The sequence below is a fragment of the Panthera leo genome, chromosome A3 (genome assembly GCF_018350215.1).
Source record: "Panthera leo isolate Ple1 chromosome A3, P.leo_Ple1_pat1.1, whole genome shotgun sequence".
Lineage (NCBI taxonomy): Eukaryota > Metazoa > Chordata > Mammalia > Carnivora > Felidae > Panthera > Panthera leo.
Window position 1 is genome coordinate 8,739,125 of NC_056681.1, and position 21,644 is coordinate 8,760,768.

The 21,644-nt window shown below is 44.4% G+C and overlaps 1 protein-coding gene and 2 long non-coding RNA genes across 10 annotated transcripts in view; 2 read left to right on the top strand and 1 right to left on the bottom strand.

Annotated features, from left to right (window-relative positions):
- Positions 1 to 21,644, bottom strand: part of LOC122215392 — a 29,494-nt gene that overhangs the window by 1,722 nt on the left and 6,128 nt on the right. For 2 of the 4 annotated variants that reach the window (XR_006200344.1, XR_006200346.1), the window contains exons 2-3: positions 19,312 to 19,512; positions 6,372 to 7,313 (exon numbers count right to left, since the gene is read on the bottom strand). This is a non-coding gene — a long non-coding RNA (uncharacterized LOC122215392). Of the gene's footprint in view, positions 1 to 5,851; positions 6,208 to 6,371; positions 7,314 to 19,311; positions 19,513 to 21,644 lie in introns of those variants that run through there. The other 2 variants (XR_006200345.1, XR_006200347.1) reach the window with 2 other exon arrangements.
- Positions 714 to 8,091, top strand: LOC122215393. Its single transcript, XR_006200348.1, has 3 exons — positions 714 to 1,049; positions 2,110 to 2,200; positions 7,814 to 8,091. It is a non-coding gene; the product is annotated as an uncharacterized LOC122215393 (long non-coding RNA).
- Positions 12,580 to 21,644, top strand: part of ZNF217 (zinc finger protein 217) — a 44,550-nt gene continuing 35,485 nt past the window's right edge. For 3 of the 5 annotated variants that reach the window (XM_042930638.1, XM_042930629.1, XM_042930633.1), the window contains exons 1-2: positions 14,141 to 14,229; positions 14,667 to 14,730. The gene's annotated coding sequence lies outside the window, so the exon portion shown is untranslated. Of the gene's footprint in view, positions 13,235 to 14,140; positions 14,230 to 14,666; positions 14,731 to 21,644 lie in introns of those variants that run through there. The other 2 variants (XM_042930631.1, XM_042930634.1) reach the window with 1 other exon arrangement.

Sequence of the window (21,644 nt, forward strand, 5' to 3'; positions counted from 1 at the left end):
CCCTTGTGAAAAAGAGACAAGGTCCCGATTCATTCAACACATATTTATTGAATGCTTGTTGTGGGTCAGGCACCTTTCAGGCTGAGAATGGAACAAGCATGGAGCCTAAATTCCAGTGGATATGAAAAATGCTCCTTCCTACCTCAGGACCTTTGCACATTCTGTTCCCTCTCCTTAGAAACCTCTTCTTTTTCTGACCTCCCCTGCTCATTCCTCCCTACACTGCCTGTAGCATAGCTGGTTTCTCTTCTCCCTGAAGATGTCAGCTCCATGGTCCCTTCTACCTGGAAGCCTTCTCCACCCCCCGGCACCTCCGGGATCAGATCCCTTGTATATATATTCCCATAGCACCAGGGCTAAACCATAGCAGTTAGGGACCCACAGTATTATTTAGCCTTTGTGAATCCCTTCCTCCAAAAAAAGGATATTAAAAATTCTATTTTGCCATGGCATTGGCCTAAAGATGCATATAACCCCGGCTGGACTATTGTTATATATTCATTATTGTCAGATTCATTTTTCTTCTGGCTTTGGGAGAAATTAAAATAAAAACATTTTTGTGGGCCCTGAAAAGTATCACAGGGCCCAAGTACTGACCCTTATTCCTCGGGGAGAAGCCGGCCGCCCCAGTGCCGTGTAATTTTTCTGATTACTTATTCCAACTGTAGTTAAAGACTTCCTGCAGGGTGCGGCTCAGGACTCCTGCATCTAACTCCCCTGGGGTAACACTCAGAATGCGAGTGACCCCTAGTCTCCCAGGGAGGGCCTGGCCACTATGCATCCTTAATCAAGCTGTTCTTAATCCAAATGATTACAAATGGTTGGATTCCACTAGAATTCGCCTGTTTAATGTCTGTCGACCCGGCTAAATAGAACTTTGCCTCTGGCCAGGACCTTTTTGCGCGTGCAAGTTTGCATTTCTGCACCAACCCGGATTCTGGCACACCGCAGGCGCGCGATACATTTTCAGTGAAGAAGAAAAACAAAAACAAAAGGAAGGTGCCGGGCCACAGTTTGCAAGACTTCCATTTTGTCATGGCTGTAAGAAAGTAAGTATGGTTTCAAGGACCTGTGAGTCTTTTTTTTTATGTGTAGTTATTTATTATCATCATTATTATTTTTGAGAGAGAGAGAGAGAGCATGCTCGCAAGCCGGGGGGGGGGGGGGGTGAGGGGCAGAGAGAGAGGGAGACAGAGGATCCGAAGCGGGCTCTGTGCTGACAGCGGTAAGCCCGATGTGGGGCTGGAACTCACGAACCCTTGAGCTCATGACCTGAGCGGAAGTTGGATGTTTAGGTGACTGAGCTGCCCAGGGGCCCCCAAGGACTGTGAGTCTTAAAGGACTCAATAGACCGCCTTCCCCTAAAATACTGCCCAGCAGAGTAGGTCTGCAATCGAAGTATGCTGTTGAATGGCTGTCCAGGGGGGTACGATTTTCATATATTGCACACGGTCATGATTTCACTCAGATTACAGATGAATCGCTTCGTAAATATTTTTATTTATTTGAATCCAAGATCTGGAATGCCAAAGACGTAAGAAGTCCATGGATTTTACACAGATGACTCGTTTGCTGTATTTTCCTTTGGTTAAGGTTTGGGTGAAGAGTAAACATCCTGTGTTCCTGTGTGTGGTGGGGGGGAGGCGACTTCGCTGTGAAGGCACCGGGGCAGCATTTGGCGCTCACGGGGTCTGGCTTATCGGCATAAATCCATTTTGCTCGATAAGAAGGAAAAAGCTCGCTGAGTTCCTTCATTCGGTGAAATCATTTCCACTTTTTCTTGTGGGATGTGCACTGGGTTTACTTTACGGTGAGAGCCTTCAGGTCTTTTCAAACAACACCGAATGGAAAGCTTAATTAAATTATGCTTGTCACAGCATTGCATGTGTCCCTTAGTGGTTAGCAACATGATAATAAAGGCAAGTCTTAATGACCCGTGTGAGTGCTGCATACTTCCCTTATGTTGCAGAGACAGTTTTTCTTTCTCTTTTTAAAACTGCACTGTAATATGCATAGTGTGTGTGCTGCATTTAAAAATGTGTGTGTGTGTGTGTGTGTGTGTGTGTGTGTTTAAAAACCGAGTCCTTTATTTTCGCACTTTCTGTTTAGGAGGAGGAAGAAGAGATAACCATGAGAACAGAACCCATATTAGGAATTTGGCCCCAGGAAAGAAGTTTCCAGGGAAAGTCGTAGAGTCCACGTAGGTACAATTTGACTTAATGTTCTTTCTATTTCATCATGGATGGTTATTCAGTACAGAATGAGGGCACTGAAAAAGTCTGAGTTATCCAAGAAAAATGACACTTTTTCGACTCGTGGTTTAGTTTATTGGCATCCAAACCTGCTTGCTAAAAGATGACACATTTACCACTTTGCGTGTTTAAAGATTAGGAGGTATTTCTGGGGCACCCGGCCGGCTCCGTTGGTGAAGTGTTTGTCTCTTGATCTTCGGGTCATGAGTTCAAGCCCCATGTTGGGCAAATTGGGTGTAGAGATTACTTAAAAATAAAATCTAAAACTAAATAAATAAATAAATAAAAATATTCCTTGTATATTTAAAAATGTGCAAGAAAGGGCCCCCGAGGTGGCTCAGTCAGTGAAGCTTCTGACTTCGGCTCAGGTCATGATCTCTTGGTTCGTGAGTTCGAGCCCCGTGTCGGGCTCTGTGCTGGCAGCGGGGAGCCTGCTTGGGATTCTCTGTCTCCCTCTCTCTCTCTGTCCTTCCTCTGCTCACACCGTCTGTCTCTCTCAAAATAAATAAATAAACTTAATTTTTTTTTAATTAAAAAAAGATAAAAGCACACAACAGTGCCTGAGACATGGTGAACAGCATGTAAAAGGGCTTTCCATCACAGCCACGTGAGCTGGTGACAGCTTGCTCTCACCCAGTGGCTCTTGCTTCGCAAAGAAGGGGCGGGGGGGGGGGGGGGGCGGTCTCTGCCCACTAGGGGGAAAGTCATTCGCTAAAAGCACAAGATTTTCTTTTACAGATTTTGAAAATGGAGTCTCTTCTGCATGGTAAAAGCACCAGTAAGGGAGAGAGAAAATGCTGACTTCTCCCAGCCTGCAGCAGCCGGGAGGAGGGACTTTTAGAGCCAAAGGGACTTTTAGCTGAGTAATAAAGCAATATCCCTCGCGAACACCACCTTCCGTCCTCCTCTCCGTGATTGTAAAACTGTAACAGAATGTTCAAGGTCTCCTAGGTATTTTACAAAAATCAGTGGAGAAAGACTGCCCCGAATCATCAATTTTTAACCAGTGCTTACTGGGCATATTCTAAATAAGCCAGACCTATGTCAGTGTAATGGTTTGTCATGAAGGTCTGCAATATTTTTCCTTCTGGTGTTAGTGATAACCGCCCATGAACTACCCCATGTGAGCGACACAAAAACAATAAGATAGTTTTTAAAAATATGCTGCTTCCTAAATGACCAGGAAAAAAAAAAAATCTTTGTAAAAAAAAAAAAAAGTGTGAAAGAGCCACACACACACACACACACACACACACACACACACACACACAGGAAATTTAAAATCCCTGGTGATTGTTAGTAACATCTTAGTGGAGGAGAGTCTTTTGTTTTAAAAAGTCCCTCGTACGCGGTGCGGAGTCTGGGATTTTTTTGTTTTTAGGTGTTGGGATCAAATTAATACCATAATAAATTCAGGGAGAAAAAGAGGAAGTCATTCTACACGAACTCCAGAGCCTGGACCACTTCCTGGTCAAATAGGTACATCCCCCGTTGCGAAAAAGGACCAGAATCTTCAAAGTAGGGGGCAGAAGTAAGATTTTGAATATTCCTGGGAATCCTAGGAATTGGAAACACAGGCTGCGGGGCAAAAGCAACAGACCCGGGAGCCTACAGAGCCCGGACATACAGCCGGGAACATCACACGGAAGGGAACATTCGGAGCCCGGTTACAAGGGACGGGGCGAGGAGGGGGAGGATCGGGCCTCCTCGTCAGGAGTCCTGGACCGAAGTTCGGGCTCTGCAGTTGACTGAGTTTGTGACCTTAGAAAGGCCACGGCCTCTCTGGGCCTTGGTTTCCTAATCTGTAAAATGGGCAAGTGCGCTTCCCCCTTCTACCTCGCAGAGTCGTCTGAAGATAATGTATCTGTAAAATCCTTTGAATAGTACAAGGCAAACATAGGGCGTTGTGTTAAGGAGGCGCCATTCCAGGCGTTTCCTGTATTGTTTGGACCAAAGCACTGTTTCCTTGTCTACATGATTTATCCACATGGACTTCTGGGTGTTTGTAAAGATGAAAACGGGAGCTTTCCCCTGTGCCTATTCAGAAAGTTTGGTGGTGTCATTCTTAAAGTACTCTGATCTAGAGTCGTGTTTTTATTTACTTATTTTTTTCAATGTTTATTTATTTTTGAGAGAGGGAGAGAGAGAGACAGAGACAGAGAGAAAATCCCAAGTCGAATCCATGCTGTCAGTGCAGAACCCACCATGGGGCTTGAACTCATGAACCGTGACATCACGACCTGAGCCAAGAGTCAGAAGCTCAACCGACGGCGCCACCCCGGCGCCCCTAAAGTCATGCTTTTAAAAATAAGTACCTGCAGGGCACTGGGGTGGCTCCGTCGGTTGAGCGTCTGACTCTAGATTTCTGCCCAGGTCATAGTCCCAGGGTCGTGGGATCGAGCCCTGCAAAGGGCTCTGTGCTGAGCGTGGTGTCTGCTTGGGATTGTTTCTCTGCCCCTCTTCCCCCTTGTGCTCTCTCTCTCTCTCAAATAAATGAAATGAAATGAAACAAGTGAAATAAATAAGATAAAATAAAGTAAAATAAAATAAAATAAAATAATCAAGCACCTGGAGACCCTCTTCCGCAGCAAGAGAGAGAGGAGGGGGTCAGAACGACCTGACTCACACTTTATTCCTGACCCACACGCGTGTTGACTGTCTTTGGACACTATTTAATGGCCTAAGTGGAGACACCCTCGATAAACGGACCGAGAAGCTGGCATTCCCTCCCCGAACGCATTCTCGGCTGTACCCCAGCTCTGGCCACATCGTGCAGGGCTCTTGGCCGTGAGTGTTCACTGCCTCCTTGGAACACGGGCCTGCCTATCTGGGGGCCCACGCCCATTTGTTGTTCCACACGAAACTTGGAGGCAGGCCAGGGGTATGGCCAAATAACCGCTGTGCCAGAACTGGTTAATCACGGGCTTCCTCGGAGGGAGGCGGGGACAGAGGCCCCTCGGCTCTGGACCCAGGGAGGCTGGCAGGCCCTTTCTGGCCTGCCAATGGGGTGAGACAGGAACCCTCTGGGGCATCGGGAGTCTTTGTTAAATTACTCCATTCTTCGGCTAATTTGGCCGGCTCCCTGGATTTAGGCCACAGTTACTGGTTGGCTTTTCTGAGCCTGCTTTTGGCACAGGTAGGAAAGGAGGAGAAAAAAAAAAAAAATGGTGTAAGCAAGTTTCGAAATCTTAGATCATTTCATGAATGACTCAGTGTTTCCTTTTGGAAAAGTGCAATATTGGATTTCATTAATAACTTAGCTTTGAGAAAAAGGTTCTAAATATTGAGAAGCCTTTTGTGCTACCTGAACACAGCCACCTTCCAGCCTCCATTTTTTACAGCTTCCAGAGGGATTTCATTCACTTGACACTGTGTGCTTGTTGAAAAATAAACTGTCACATACTTCCTCCTTCAGGCTTCCTGTTCTCTCTGAGAAAAGCATTGGGGTTGTCTTTCTCTTTCCTTTTTTTTTTTTTTTTCCATTAAAAGACATCTGTCAAAATCGAATGTATCCGATCAACAGGTTGTGCACCTTTAACTTCCACAATGTCGTGTGTCCATTATATCGCAGTAGAGCTGGGGGAAAAAAATGTTCAAGGTACTCAGCCCTCACTCTTGTTTGAGAGGCTGGTTATAGCCGGCTCAGGAAGGGTATATAGTCTGCCATTTCTCTCCCCGCAGAGTGAGACATTCTCATTCATACCGCATATTGCTTTAGGGTGTGAAGCATGTACCTAAATATATCTCAAGCATTATCTTTAATGTATTTGAGCACATTTCACTCTTCAAATGAAACAAACAAAAACAAAACGGAAACTCTCTCTCTTTCTGTCTCTCTCTACGCACAAACAATCCCGAGGTTTTTAATACAGAAGACATCCATTCTTCTGGCATTAATGCTACTGAATCCAGCTTCCGAGCTGTAAACGCAGAAGATGCCTCCAATGACTCATTCCTGGAATAAATGTTTCTAATGTTAAAGGTATGCAAATAGCGCATAATGGGTGAAGGCAGGCTCTGCAGCAGGAGAAATAAAGCTGAGAACCAGGACGGTGGTGGTCGCTGTGGACTCTATTTGCATACGGGGCTTATCTTGTTTTTAAAGGTGGGGGGGGGGGGTAAAAAAAAAAAAAAAAAAAAGAGGAGGAAGAGAAAAATCCCGACTTTCACCACAGTTCCAAACACAACTTCATGACAAGGCACGACAGTTCAAGCCCAAAGTGCTTAGTGTGAAAGGATCTCACCCATTAAAAACGTTTTCTAGAACGTGGAAAGCCAACCTGCTGAGAATATTGCGCAATCAGACTTTTTGTCACTTGAGTCTGGTGTGGCAGGTTGTTGGGCTCACCACTACCTGGGTCCTTGGCTGGTTCTCCAAGCCAGACACACAGTCTGATGAGAAGAGAGAAAGAAAGACAAAAAAGAGAGACGCCCCGCAGTGGATTCTCTCGCTATGTATCAAATTACCAATCTTGCAACGTTTACTACAAGCCAGAGAAGCACCTGTCCTCCCTTTGGGAGGGAAGCTCAAATATTACATGTTTTGTTTTTTGTATGTCTGTCTGACATCTCTGTAAATACATACTATCCACGTGTGCTCTGGAAGAAAGCGCGCTCCTGTGTTCACCCATGAAAGTGGACATATTTCAAGGAAATGGGATGAACAAAGTCCATACTGACTCAGAAGGAGAGTGCGTCTAAGTAAATACTTCAGAAAATGTCTGAATTAATCCCACACGGCGGAGTGGGAAGGCGTGGAGGAAGCCCTCAGGTGGAGCTCACCGTAGCATCTCGCTCTGGACTGCGACAAATCGACAAATCGGACATCGGTTTCACTCCCAGGAGCCCGCTCACCATCCTCGAGGTCGGGTGGGTCCCGAGAAAGCTGAAACAGGCTGGAAATAGACAAAGTACAAATGCCCCGAAGAGTCCTTTCATAAATTACCTGTCTCTCTCTTATGTGGTCAGGTAATCCACTTGGGAAGGCACCTTCAAGGCCTCTCTGACAACGTACTCATGGTCAAAATGGAGCAGGTGTTCTGTTTTTAGTGCCGTTTGATTCTAAAGTGGAAGGTGAGAGGAGGAGGTGAGGAACCTCGGGAGACAGAGGTGGTTACGTTTTTTCTTTAATGCGCTTGATCCCTTAAGACTGCAACTCAGACATACGTACTTAAAAAATCTACGTCTGTATTTTTAAAAGAAGTGAATGCCCTCTTCTGATATCAAATTCAGGAAGCACAAAGGGTACACAGAGAAACTCGGTACCCCTCCCACTGTGGTTCTCCAGCCACCCAGGGCCCTCCCTCCAAGTCACCAAGACCAGAGCTAAGACTTTTTTTTTTTTTAAGGAGACAATTACCCTCTCAATTTGGTTTACCTTTACAACGTGAATACCCCTTTTGTGGTCTTTATTCCCAGATAATTTGCTCTGAAATATCTTAAGATAAAGGAGGGGGGTGGGGGGAAGAGTTTCCTGGTATGAAAGTCTTTACCTGTTAGGGTTTGAATTCAACTGTGAGTGAAACTTTTTTTTTTTTTTTTTTTTCTGTTTCACTTTTCAGAGATATTCTGCACCACCCTCCCTGACCAGAAGGTGTTGTATGTGGAAGGCGGATGGGTGAGCCGGTTGGGGGTCTGTACAGCATTCATATTTTGTAGATTTTAAAAGAGAAAGAAAACAAGATGTGATTGGAGAATCTGACATTATTTAACACCTGAGAAAAACCGTCACTGTGAACCCTCAGATGAGGACAAAGCAGGACCCTACCAAATACTGTGTCTTTTTTAAAAAGGTCCAGGGAAAATAAACAAACAAACAAATGAATAAAGGTGCAGGGAAACACAGCAACGTAGGAACCGTGGCTGTTTCTGAGTGTTTGGTGTCAGCTTTCGGGGTATTTTCTGCGGTTTTCAAATTTTCTACAATGAACAGTAAGGCTTCCAATCATAAAAATAAAGTGGCATTTTTACGGACTTGTCGACTGCATACTGGAGTATACACCCTGTAATTTTTCCTACGAGGTATTGTAAAGTTTGAGAGTGCTTGTATTTAAAATAAGGCAGGTCCGTAGACCTAATGATATTCTTCGAGCTCATTGTGGAGTTATCTTGAATAATTCTGATTCATCTCCCGTGGCTTCTACTATCTTCCGTTTACGTGTGTTCCACACACACTTTATATATAGTTGCATCATAGGCCTCTTTTCAGTGTCTATCCCCACAGTTTGGAAGACGGTATAGTTTGGAAGATGGTATTTTTGACACAAGGCAGGATATTCTGTGTCAGGTCAAAAAGTAGGAATTTGAATATTGGGAAGCTGATCAGTTTTTCTTAAAGGGCTGGTCTTGACCCCTCCGATAAGCCAAAGCGTGGATGATAGACATTCCATCCAGTATATTCCATAAAGACCCCTGACAGTAGCTTCTTGGCTTGATCTGCCTGATGACTCATTCATGCTTGTCATATTATTTTTCAGCTGTACGCCTCTGTGTGCTTAAAGTAAAAAAGGACAAAAATAAGTTTGGGGTGGGGGGGGAAGCATTTTAATTGCTTTCAAATGTTCCAATAAGCTCAAACCCATATAGTTTTGCTCAGGAATGTCTTTGCCAGGTTATGATACACTTGCTTGCCAGCTCTCTAGCTTTCTCTTATTTTCCCTAATCTTGAGAACTATAGAAGACAGAGAGTGTTGCTAGCTGCTTGGAAAATGTAAATATTTTCAAAAGACTTAAACATTCAAATGTCATCGGAAAGCTTTAAAAAAAAAATCAGATCTCTGTTCTTAAGAAGAGCTAAAAGTTCAAGAATCAGAAAATAACGAAACAATCTTGAGCCCCCGAGAAGAAAGAGGTGTCCCCCCCCCCCCCCACCACCACATTCACGTCTAAATAACCATTCTGTTATCTTCAACCGTAGTTCCTCCTGAGAACATCCCAACGAACGGCCAGGCTCTATGACTAAGGAAATGCTCCAACTAATGATCCACTGATAGGCAAAGAACTATCAAGAAGGCCAGCAGGGTTTGAAGGTCCTATCTAACAGACAGTGGCAGCAGCAGTGGCCCCAGCTCGATGATGACGTAGCAGTGGCTGTACCCAAACCATTACACGTTTGCTAAGATTATTTTCAGTCCATTGAACAGCTCCAGGTGGGTACCATTCATCTGGATTCTATGTAAACAGAATACAATAGACTATGCTGTCAATGGCGGGTGCCCTGGATTCCAAGCAGAAACTTTGAATGATTCCAGGTTGAAATTCCAGTGTTTCTCTGATATTTACAGTGTTTTGCAGCATACTTGGAAAATGAAGAAAGCCATAAAAATCTTTCATAATTTGGAAAAGTGAAGAAGAGGGCAGAAATTATTTGCTAATGTACAGAAATGGAAGGAGACAACACTTTTTAGAGTGAATTCGGATATCATTTTTTCTGAGCAAAATTCTCACTGACATGTGAAGACTATCCCCCAAATATTAATTAAAACAATTGTGTTTCAATCTCAACTTCTTTGAAAAAAGACTCAGCTTCTTGGGTTCAGGGTCAGGTCTTACACTGTATTGCTTGTATAAACTTTATTTTCTCTCTCTCTCTCTTTTTTTTTTAAGATTTTGTTTTTAAGTAATTTCTACACCCAATATGGGTGTATCTCAGACTCACAACCCTGAGATCAAGAGTCATGTGTTTTTCCAACTGAGCCAGCCAAACGCCCCTATAAACTTTATTTTCAAGAAAAAATATATATGACCTCTTTAGGTCTCCAAGAAGACAATATCATAGTCATGGGGCACTTTTTATGCCCCTTACAGTGTCTTGTGATATAAGGAGGGAGTAGGGAGACTGAGTCCGGGATAAAGTCAAACCCAGCTCTTACATGACCCAAGAACACCAAAAGGCCAAAGTCGATTTAATTTGGTTCTGGATGCAACTTGACGTGATTGTTATTTAAAGTACATTGATTTTAAAATACGCTTTTCATCATAATTATCATGTAGTGTTACAAGGAATTCATTACTCTCTGGGGTCAGAAGGAAAGGCTTTTGTTCTTAAAAGATCTAATCAGGAGTTGGTCTGCCCCACTAAATAGCATCAGACGTTCTCAAATACCAGAAGATGTTTTCAGAAGAAATAAAATCCCCAAGTGGAACTTCTTTGCTCTTAGACCCCTGAGAACGTGGGTTTGCCACTGAGGCAAACATTTGCTCTCTCCCGGGGTGTTAGACTATGAGCTTTTCTTATCTACTCTCTTACAGTTAAGGTACTTGATTAAAAAGCAAATATAAATCTATCAACCTGGTGGTCAAAGAGGAGAAGAATTCTTTGAAAAGACATAGATTGAGGAAGGGAAGACTGCAAGGGGAAAATGGAATAATGCATCATAGAATGGATTTTTAGGGTCCCTCAAAGGGCAAAAATAATGTTTTCCAAAGAGTATTTTTTTTTTTCCGAGCAGTATTTTTTTTTTCCCAAATAGTATTTTTTTTAAGCATCTGTCAAATCTGTCAGTCACCTGCTTAGGGTTATTGTACATTTCTCCAAAACCTCTGAAGTTCACAGTAAATTATTGTTACAGTGGTTAAATCCAATGAGAATTTGACATTTCAATTAAGGTTGCAATTGTGTTGCCCCTGCCTTTTCAAAGATGATCAAATATATCACATTGGAAAACCGTGTAATCTTGTTTGGAAATCTTCCTCATGCACTTGCGTCCTGCCTGAGTTGTGCCAGAGAACTTTAATACAGATCAGAAACTTAATTTAAGTAATTGGTACTAAAAAAGAAGCTTCTGGTCCAGTACTTTGAATCTTTTTGGCTATTAATAACCAAGAGGACTGTATTTTCAAGTGGGTGAAGTGTTCACGTATTCTGTTCCCAACTGTGATCTCAGTATCTCCAGCGTGTCCGTGAAGTCTGGAGACAAAGGACATACATCATGCTACCACGGACACTTTCAATCTGCAAAAATCAGCATACAAGAGGATGAAGAGTGTGACGAATAAAACAAAGCAGGATAAAGAGGAACAAAGGGAATTATTAAGATAAATTAAAGAACACTGTCTCTGTTTCCAGACTTCATGGCACTCCTCTGTGAGAACCTGTGGGGTGGGTTGAGCCCATGAGTAGCTGGATGAAATGGGAAACTCCAGTGCAGGAAGTGCTACTTTTCTGATGCTGCTAATTAAGGAATGTGGAACCTTCCTTCTGAGTCAGCTTGGTGGCATGTTGAACTCCGTGCTGTTTGATGCTTACATGATTATTGCATGAAACTTTGGAAGTAAAACCAGAGTCTGTTGCCACTTAGCACCGAAGAGGCAAGAAGTGGTGTGTGTGTGTGTGTGTGTGTGTGTGTGTGTGTGTGTGTGTTTAGATGGTTCCTAACCTTTAAAATGGTCCGTGGCAGCTGGGCTTTTTATCAGCCGATCACATTTACAGCATAGTCTTAGATGGCAGGGTGCTACCCCAGAGAGAGGATTTGGGCCATTTATGAGTTCAGTGAAGGTACACAGGCATACCACAGCATTCTGGGGATTCACTACTATAACACAGCAATAAAAACGTCTCTGTGGGACTGCCAACTCTTCCTGTTTTCATAGAAAAATCATTTAAGAAAAATTGGAGGTAAGAAAAAAAGGTCCTACATATTCTGTTATCAAAAAACAACCCCTTAAATTTTTTTTAAAGACTTTTTTTTTTTAATGCTGACATATTTATTTTGAGAGAGAGAGAGACAGAGTGTGAGGGGAGGAGAGACAGAGACACACAGAATCCGAAGCAGACTCCAGGCTCTGAGCTGTCAGCACAGAGCCTGAGGAAGGGCTCGAACCCACGAAACGTGAGATCATGACCTGAGCTGAAGTCAGATGCTTAACAGACTGAGCTCCCCTCCTTAAAAATTTTTAATGAAAATTTTGCAATGCATGTAAAGGTAGAGAGGATAGTAAAATGAATCCCCCCCCATAGCCCTCACCCCGTTTTGCAATTTTAAGCACATCGCTTCAATTCTGTTTTAAAAATTTGCTTAAGTATTATAAATTCTAACACGTCATTCTCCTCCTATATGTTTCGGTATATATCTCTAAAAAATATGTGCATTTTTTTCAAATAACCTACTATGTCTTTATCACAATTAGTGAATTAACTGTTAGTTCCTGGTATCACATAATACCCAGTCCATACTAAAACGTCCCTGATAAGAAAACCAATTGAAACAATTTTACATATACCTGTATCTCCCTTTTTTGCTTACTAATAAGAAGACTTCTATTTTATTAAAAATGTGATTCTTGCGTCCTGAGTTTTCCACTTGCTATTATAACTATTTCTCAGTGGCATATTTTCGCAGCTTTTAAATTTTGAAATGGCCGTGGGCAAGAGCGGGGATAACTTGGAAGACGAACCCTTTCTTTATTTGCGTGTTTCCCCACATACGGGGAGGGAGTATGTGTGTGTTTTCCTTCCCCTTATAGTAAATCTTGTTGCCATGAACATCTTTGTTCGCAGCCCCCTTGTCCTCTATTAGGACTATTTCCTTAGGACTGATTCCAGGAATGTTCTTGCTGCACCCAAATGTATGAACATTTGTCAGGCCCTTGACTTGCCTCGCGGAGTTGTTTACAAAAGGACTGTACCAATTTACACTTCCACTTACAAAGGATGAGAGCGCCTCTATTAAAATGCTTAAAGGCACTGCTTCCCCGAGCTCTTATAAATCACTGGCTGAGGCTGGCTTCTGTTTGTCATATGGTCGCAGCCATCACAAAATAAATAAATACACATTTTCTATAGCTCTAAAAACACGGCATGCACAGACTGCCAAACAACCACAGACTAACTCTGATTACACGAGGAAACCGGGTCTACTTGTTGAAAATGTGGTAATGAGATAGTTTCCACCCAGACGGGAAGCCCGGTTCTGGCGGGGGAGGGGCGCCCGCATTTCTTCTGGTCTCTGTCTACCCACCCCGAGGAAGGTAGAAATGATCAGGTCAGCGTGCTCTTCTTTTCCTTTACCAGTTTTTTTTCTTTTCCTTTTTTCTTTTTCTTTTTTTTTTTTTTAAAGCTGGGTGTCTTACTTGGGTCCATACGGCTGAGCGGGCTGATGCAGAAATACTGGTGAAAACTAGCAGAGACTTGTGATGGCATATGTGTTTCCTGCCAGTGCAGCCTTGCAGCTCGGGGGAACCGGGGATTAGGGGCAGAGCCATTTTATCGTCCAAATTCTACTTTGTTTCCTTGGGGACACGTTGTGCTTATTTGTTGACTTCAAATGAGAACTGCTTCGGGAGCGGTTCGTTTCTGTTCAGAGATTCTTAGTTTCTTACAAATCCTCGTAGAAAATTCGGTTGCGTGGGTTTGGGAGAAATTTATGGGACAGATTTTTTTTTTTTTTTTTTGGAGGCAGGGAGAAAGAAGAAACTATCTCATTACTGTCGTGTTTATGGGGGGGGGGGGAGGGGAGAAAACAAGAAGGAACTTGATAAGAAAATACTTAGCAAGATGGTCCTTAAAAGCCCAGAATCTGAATCTTGAAATTCTTTTTTTTTTTTGTTTTTTTGTTTTTCTGGAAAAAGTTCAGGAAAGAGGTTTTATTATCCTCCTTTGCTTTCTTGCTGTTTTTGGCCCACTCAGTGGCTCCGAAGCAGTTCCTCAAAGCGAGTGGGGACAAAATATAATCTCTTCAAATATTTTTAAGAGGACGGGCAGGCTTGGTATTTGTAAAAATACGTCAACAAAATGTGCTAAGCACAAATTTTTTTTTTTTTTAAGTTGTCAAAGAAGCCAAAGGGATTCGTTAAGCGGATGGGCTGTTTTAGAACGGAGACGTTCGGAGACAATAATGACTAAGGTCATTTTGGCTGATGTTTACTGAGCTGATGGCCGTGTGCCAGGCACCGTTTTAAGGTTTGGTTGTGATTAGCTCCTGTAACCTTCCAGAGCGGGCCCCGTGCAGCGGGCGGCGATGTTCTTCCCATTGTACAGGTGAGGCAGGCAAGTCGAGTCAGGAGGCTGAGGTTTCCCAGCAGCTGAGCTGGGAGCCAGGGTTTGGGTCTACGCTGGCTCTGAGGACCGTGTTTGATTCAGTTCCGGTTTCTGAGAAAATCTGCATGTTCGTTTTTGGGAGCTGCTGAGCCGAAGAAGAACATTGGCTGGGAGTGAAATTGTGGGGTAGCTGGCTTTGGGTCCACCGCACTACGGAGGACCAAGGCAGACGGCCAATCTTCAGTGTAGACTCCTGATTTCTTGGTCACTCTATACCTACCAGGGGCGTGGCTCTAACCTTAATCTCCTCTCCAGTATTTTCCCCAAACCCCAGCATCCTGTTTGAGGGTGTGGCTGGAGAGCTGTGGTCGGGAGACAGGGGCTCAGCCACCTGGCACGCTTCCCTGGAGCCACTCACCTCTGACCCTCTTCTTTAGGTGCCTCTCCGGTCTCGCTTGACCTCCAGTTTGGAGAAGGTGTCCAAAGAACCCTGAAAGGCAGGTAGGTATCTCCCAGCTTCCTCGAGGATCACTCGGATTGAGGTATCTTTCTTCAAAGACTTCCACTTGCTTTGTCTACACTGAGGAGTCGTTCTGGTGGTCAAGAGCTGCTCAGGTTCTGGAGTGGACAGACCCGGGGCCAGCTCTGACTGTCTGTCTCACGTCATAGAAACACTCTTGCTTCTCTTCTCCCGCCCAGAATAAGGGTACCAGAATAAGTACCCTGGCAGGGCTGTGCAGTGGTTGAGAACAGACCTGGTTCTGAGTGCGGGCGAGCTCCTGTGTGGCCGTGGGCAGTGGTCTTTGTGACACTAGCCTGTCCTAATTGAACGCTCGCTATGTGCCAAATTCCCCCCAAGGCATTTTAGTAGTGAGGACTTATTTATTCCTCCAAATACATCTGTCAGTGATAACTCTTACCTCCGTCTGTAAAAGGCCAGGGGTGGAGGTGGGGAGGGAGCTCCGGTGAGACGGCAAAGGCAATAGTTGGGTAGCCCGGGGTCTTGGTTTGAACCTGGAAACCCATTTCAAGAGCTCAGCCCTAGAACTCACTACCTGTCTCACCACTCGGAGGTGTGGCTTCTAATCTGGGTGACGAGGGTACCGATTCTGCCTGGGTATCCAGAAATGGTGCAAATAATGTACTTGGCCCATAAGAAGTACTTAATCGATGGTCACTATTATTATTCTCTAGTCTCCTGAGGCCAAAGTCAACCGCTTAGTACAGAACAGAATGGCATGAGTCAGCATGGGCTTTGGAATTTGTTCGGGCTAGAATTCTACTTCATTCTTGTTGTAGAATCTCAAGCAAGTTAAAGAAGTTAGTAAGGCAGAAAGTGAGTTAACCTCGAATGGCTACGGTCTCCTCATCTGCCAGATGAATTTAAGTCTACAGGTTATCAGGAGAACGAGAAAACACTATGATCGGGTAGATCAGGTGTGGAGTTAAGACTCTGGCACATAGCAGGGGCTCAATAAATTGTTTTATTTTTCCCTTTTTGTTACGCTTTGTCTTACCTCTTCTTACTGTTACTATTATCGTCGTTGTTGTTGTGCTGTTGTACTGAAAATATGGACACGCTTAAATATCTGAGTGATTGCAGCAAAGGAGGACTCTTGGTTTATCAGTTTGTTTAATAACACTCTTAATACCTCCGCCAGATCATTCTTCCTCTGTTCATACCATTCACCGGCCCTCAGGTTCATCCAGAGTAACGTCCTGTCCTCACAATGCCCCAAATGGTGTGGATCTCGTCCACCCTCATTTTATGACTTGTGTCCTCTCAGTGCTCCATGCCAGCCACAACATCACGCCGGCTTCCTTGCTGTTCCTTGAACCACGGGGCACAACGCTTCAGGGTCTTTGCATGCTGATCCCTCGGCTGGGAGTGCTCTCTCCCCAGAGAGAGCCTCTGCGTGGCTCCCACTGTCACCCCTTCCGATCTTTACTCAAATGTCTCCACCTGAGAAGTCTTCCGGGACTAGCCTGTTGAACATTACCCTCACCGGCTCCCTCGACTCTCTGGCCCCTTTCCCCGCCCCTGTCTCCATAACATGAATCCTTTAATTCTTTAATTCTTTTCTAAAGATTTTACTAAAAAATTTTTAAAGTTTATGTATTTATTTTGAGGGAGGCGGGTGCAGAGAGAAGTAGAGAGAGAGAGAGAGAGAGAGAGAGAGAACCCCAAGCAGGCTCTGTACTACCGTTGGTGCAAAGCCCGATGTGGGGCTCGATCCCACAGATCATGAGATCATGACCTGAGCTGAAATCAAGAGTCAGATGCTTAACCGACTGAGCCACCCAGGAGCCCTGAGATTTTATTTTTAAGTAATCTCTATACCCAGTGTGGGGCTTGAAAGCACAACCCCAAAATCAAGAGTCCCGTGCTCCACTGACTGAGCCAGCCAGGTGCCCCATAGCGCCGATCATTTAATTCACTACAACATTAAGTGCTAACTCCGTGAGGATCGGCATTTTGGCGGGTTTGCTTTCCTGCTGTGTTCCCATCACCTAAAACAGTGCCTGGTGCCCAGTTGGTCTTACTATTTGTTGAGTGAGACAGTAAATGAATGAGTGAATGGAAGAACCAGGGAGCATATTTACTTCCATTGAACAGCTGAATATTGGGATACTTTCCTGGGTGCTGTGATTTGGAGGAAACTGGCCTTCCCGTTGAGGAGCCTGTAGTCCATTCAGACAACATCTGGGGCTGGGCATAACCCAGCAAATGTCATAAAGGAGGCACCGAACAAAGAGAGTGACCGAACGAAGAGCATGGCGGCATGTGGAGAGGAGCATGGGGGATGGGTAGGATGACTACAGACTGAGTTTTGGACATATGTGGCAAGTGGGTTTGGGGAGATTCAAAACGAAGGTGGGACAGGTAGTGGGCACAGAGCAAGGAGAAGGGTAAGTAGAGAATAGTTCATTAAAAAGCAGTATGTGGGAAAAAAAAAGCAGTGTATGAAAATACTAAGTATTTTATTCTCCATTTTTAATTTCTCAGAGTATTTACTGTAGTTTGGAATTGTATGTTAATAGGCAGCTAATTTTTACTTATCTGGGTCAAATATGAGTGTGTTTTGCGTGTTAAAAGATTAAAATATTTAGCTGCCAGTAAAGGGTCCTGGACCGTTGCCCGTATTTGAGAATTAACCAGCTTTTATTCATGCATTTGCATATACATTTCTTTCTTATATTGAGACATGATTGGCATATAACCTCTTAGCTTGAGTTGTACAATATAATGATTCGATATTTGTATGTAACGTGAAATGATCAGCCTATATATTTCTGATCCCTGTGTAGTATAAACACGTGTATATATTATATATAATATACAAACGTACACATACATATATGTTATATATATATATATATATATATATTTGCATTTCCTTTAGAGAATATACTATTGTGTGTGTTTAAACAAAAGAATGGCATACCTTTTGTGGCTTCGTTTATTTATTTACTCCATCATGTCTTGGTGATTTAGCACATGGGCATATGTAGCACTATTTCATTCTTTCTAACTGCTGTCTATATTCTTAAATTTGGATATATCATAGTTTATGTGGTCATTTTTCTCTTGATGAACTTGTAGGTTGTTTCTTACTTGTCACGATTATAAACAAGGCTGCAATGAATATCCTTATGTAGGCTTCTTCCAGCCCCTGAGTGATTATCTCTTCAGGGTAGTTACTATAATTATATGCTAATATATTTTTTTTTGTTTGTTTTAATTTGTTTAATGTCTGTTTCTCCTATGAAAATATAAACTCCATGAGGACAGCAATCCAATTTGTTTTGTACCTCACTCTTTAATTACTACCTAGCCAGTGCCCGGGACAAAGGAGTGGTCAATAAATATTTATGGAATGAATCTGGCTGAAAGGTTGGCTGGGGCCATGGTGTAGTTTTGCATCCTAAGAGAGGGAACTAGGACTTATTTGGGTAAATTGGAGAATTTTGTACAGGGCAGCAGAAGGATGGTTATTTGTGGTATTGAGGAAAAATTTACTAGGCTGAGAAGAAGACAGGTACTCGAGACCCGGTTATGAAATTATTATGCAGATCAGAAGGAAAAGACAGGATGGTAGGAATATGAAAGGAGAGGGTGCACTTGAGAGCTACTTGGATGATAGGATCTATAAAACTGAGTAACTGATTAGCTGTGAGGGGCCATGTGAAGGAAGGCATGGAAAGTTGACATCCATTCTAGGACATTTTCTCTTGTTTTCTTTTCTTTTCTTTTCTTTCTTTCTTTCTTTCTTTCTTTCTTTCTTTCTAGGACATTTTCTTTTTTCTCTCCTTTCTTTCTTTCTTGGACATTTTTTCTTTTCCTTCCTTCCTTCCTTCCTTCCTTCCTTCCTTCCTTCCTTCCATTACTTTAGAGAGAGAGAGACACAGTTCAAGTGGGGAAGAGGGGCAGAGGGAGAGAGACAGAATCTTAACCAGGCTCCTTGCTGAGCTTAGAGCCTGATGTGGGGCTCGATCCCACAACCCAGGGATCACGACCTGAGCCAAAATCAAGAGTCAGACACTCAACCTCAACCTACTGAGCCATCCAGGCGTCCCTAGGACATTTTTCATTTCACAGACGTTTATTGCCTCCCAGCTGTGTGCAAAAGAGCACTCTGCTAATTGCCTTTGGGACGTGAATTTGCATGACCTTTCTTCCCTACCTTCAAAGGAGATCTGGAGTCTACTGGGGACTTTGGAGGACTTGGAGGAAGAGTAAGCAGGTACATCAAGAATGCCAGGGAGGGACTGAGGTGGGAGGGGCTAGCCCCGGGGCAACCAAGTGAAATATTGTTGTTCCAGGATTGGGGGTGGGGAGGAATGCTGGGTGAGGATGTTTTAACCCTGCCCCAGAGACACTCACTCATGGCTGACTGGTGAACATTCAGGAAATAGGATGTCGAGAAATGTGCATCGGTGTAGATTTTTAGAAGAGAGGAGATTTCGGCTGGTGACAGAGCTGGGGTTTGACATAGGGTTCAAATGGCCCACTGGCCTCACTGTCATCTGGAAGGCTGGGGAACCAACTGTCAGCTGGGTGGCCTCAGACGGGCTACTTACTCATCTTGAGTCTCAGTTTCCTCTTGTTAAAGCAAAGGCAGTGATAACTTCAAGGGGTGAAGATTCGGCTAGTCCAGTGGCCAGTATGCTTATCGGTGACAGCTCTGATTCTCTGAGCGTGCCCTCCACACGGGAGAGAAAGTAAACGGACAGCGGTGTCCCCCAATTTGCCACGTCTTCTTTGTTGCACCAGGATGCCACCTTTCAGGAGAGAATCAAGGAAGAAACACTTAACTTGAAGTTCAGTGGGTCGGTTTTTCTTGCGTTTCTTTCCAGTCACATCCCAGTGTTGGTGGGATAAAGTCCCCCACCAATCCCGCCTGCCGCATTATCAGGGATTTTGTTTTTATTCTAAGAGACATGGGGAGTTTTAGGCAGGACCCTCATGTAATCAGATTTGACTTCTGAAAAGATCAGTGTGACTTCTGAAAAGATCGATGTGACAGAGAAGTGATGGTCTGCGCTTCTGCCGGAATGGTAGCTCGGTCCACGTAGAGCTCCCTTCCCTTGTAGTTGCGTCCCAGGCCCGTGGCAAACAATGCTGGCCACATTCTGTGGGTTGAATGCATATCTGACCTCTCTGCATTTAAAGCAAGGCTAAAAGTAGCCGTTGTGTTACTAGGAGGATGTGATGATAGTAGATGTAAAGTGCCTGGCACGCAGTTATTTATTTACTTATTTTTCCGTCCAGTATTTAATGAGCATCTGCTATGTGCTGGGCTTGGTTCAAGGTCCTGGGGAAGCACCAGCAGGGTGTGGGGGTAAGACTTGGCCAGTGTCTACACAGGAAAGGAGGCTGCCGTTTTATTGCCTCTGGGCCTTGGGAGAGCTGCTTAATCCCTCTCTGCCTGGGTTCTTTGTCTAATAAATGGAAAAATATAAACCCTACCTCACAGGGTCATTAGAGGGGTTAAATGAGTTACAAAGTGAAAAAGCACACATTAAGAATTCAATAAATGTTAGCGCTTATCAGCTAGCCTCCCGGCCTGCCGGCTGTGCTGTTGGCAGAGGATCTCTTTGAAACTTCGGTGCTCTGGTCCGCACTGTCCATCCATCCCAAGGCAGAGAAATAAATGCAGGAGGCATTGCTGGGTGGGAGTCTGGACAAGTCCCTGCCCTTAGTGGCATTAACAGTCTGATTCAGACCAAAAAACAAAAAACAAAACAAAACAAAAACCGCAAAAACAAAACAAAAGAAAATGAAATCTCTAACCACCTACACAGATAGCCCACTAGACCCTTAACTCACCCAGGAGGGAGAGATGGAAGGAAGAGGAGAAAACAGGACAAGGAGCCCGTATGCTCTTCTCAGCAAGGGGTGGAAGCTTGGGTTTCAGGACTCCTGTAAGTGCTGCCAGGGACGCTGAGGCCAGAGTCCCAGGTATACTCAAAGACAGTCCCACGTGGGGCGCCTGGGTGGCTCAGTCGGTTGAGCAACCGACTTCGGCTCAGGTCATGATCTCACGGTTTGTGGGTTCGAGCCCCGCGTCAGGCTCTGTGCTGACAGCTCGGAGCCTGGAGCCTGTTTCAGATTCTGGGTCTCCCTCCCTCTCTCTCTGCCCCTCTCCTGCTCATGCTCTGTCTCAGAAATAAACATTAAAAAAAAAATAGTCCCACGAAAAAGTAGAGCCCTTTGTGGAGGGATACTCAGTGTTGACGAGCAGAGTCGTCATAAAAGCCGCCCTGCCCTGTGTTGTCAGACATCCAGCTCCCCTGTGGTTTGACCCCGACAAGCCAGCCATCCAATGAGGCAGGCAGGGAAGGGGTTAGAATCCCCATTTGCAGATGAAGAAAGAGAGCCAAGATCCCAGGGACTGGCCTGAAGACCCAAATCTCAATTCCCTCCCCACCGGACCTCTCTGCAGCTAAGCTGCGTGTTTTACTATTCCTTTCGGTATGCGTTTGTTGTGAGCGCATCTACTGATCACTGCTGTGGGCAGACATCTACGCAGAGATGGAGTGGTAGTTGGAAATACGTTTTCAGAGTTGAGGGGAAGGGCACCTGGGGGGCTGAGTTGGTTAAGCGTCTGACTCTTGGTTTGGGCTCCGGTCCCGAGCTGGCGGTTCACGGGTCCAAGCCCCGCATCGGGCTCCGAGAGAGCTGACCGTGCAGAGCCTGCTTGGGGTTCTCCCTTCCTCTCTCTCTGCCCCTCCCCATCTCATTCTCTCAAAATAAATAACAAATATATGTTTGGGAGCCCTCAACATCTAGATGGTCTTTTGGGCCATTGGGCTGTGGATGGAATCGTCTAGGGAATGAACAGGAAAAGAGACCACAGGGCACCAGCAATGGGCCTTGGGTGCTTCCAAGGCTGGAGGTCAGGGAGAGGCAA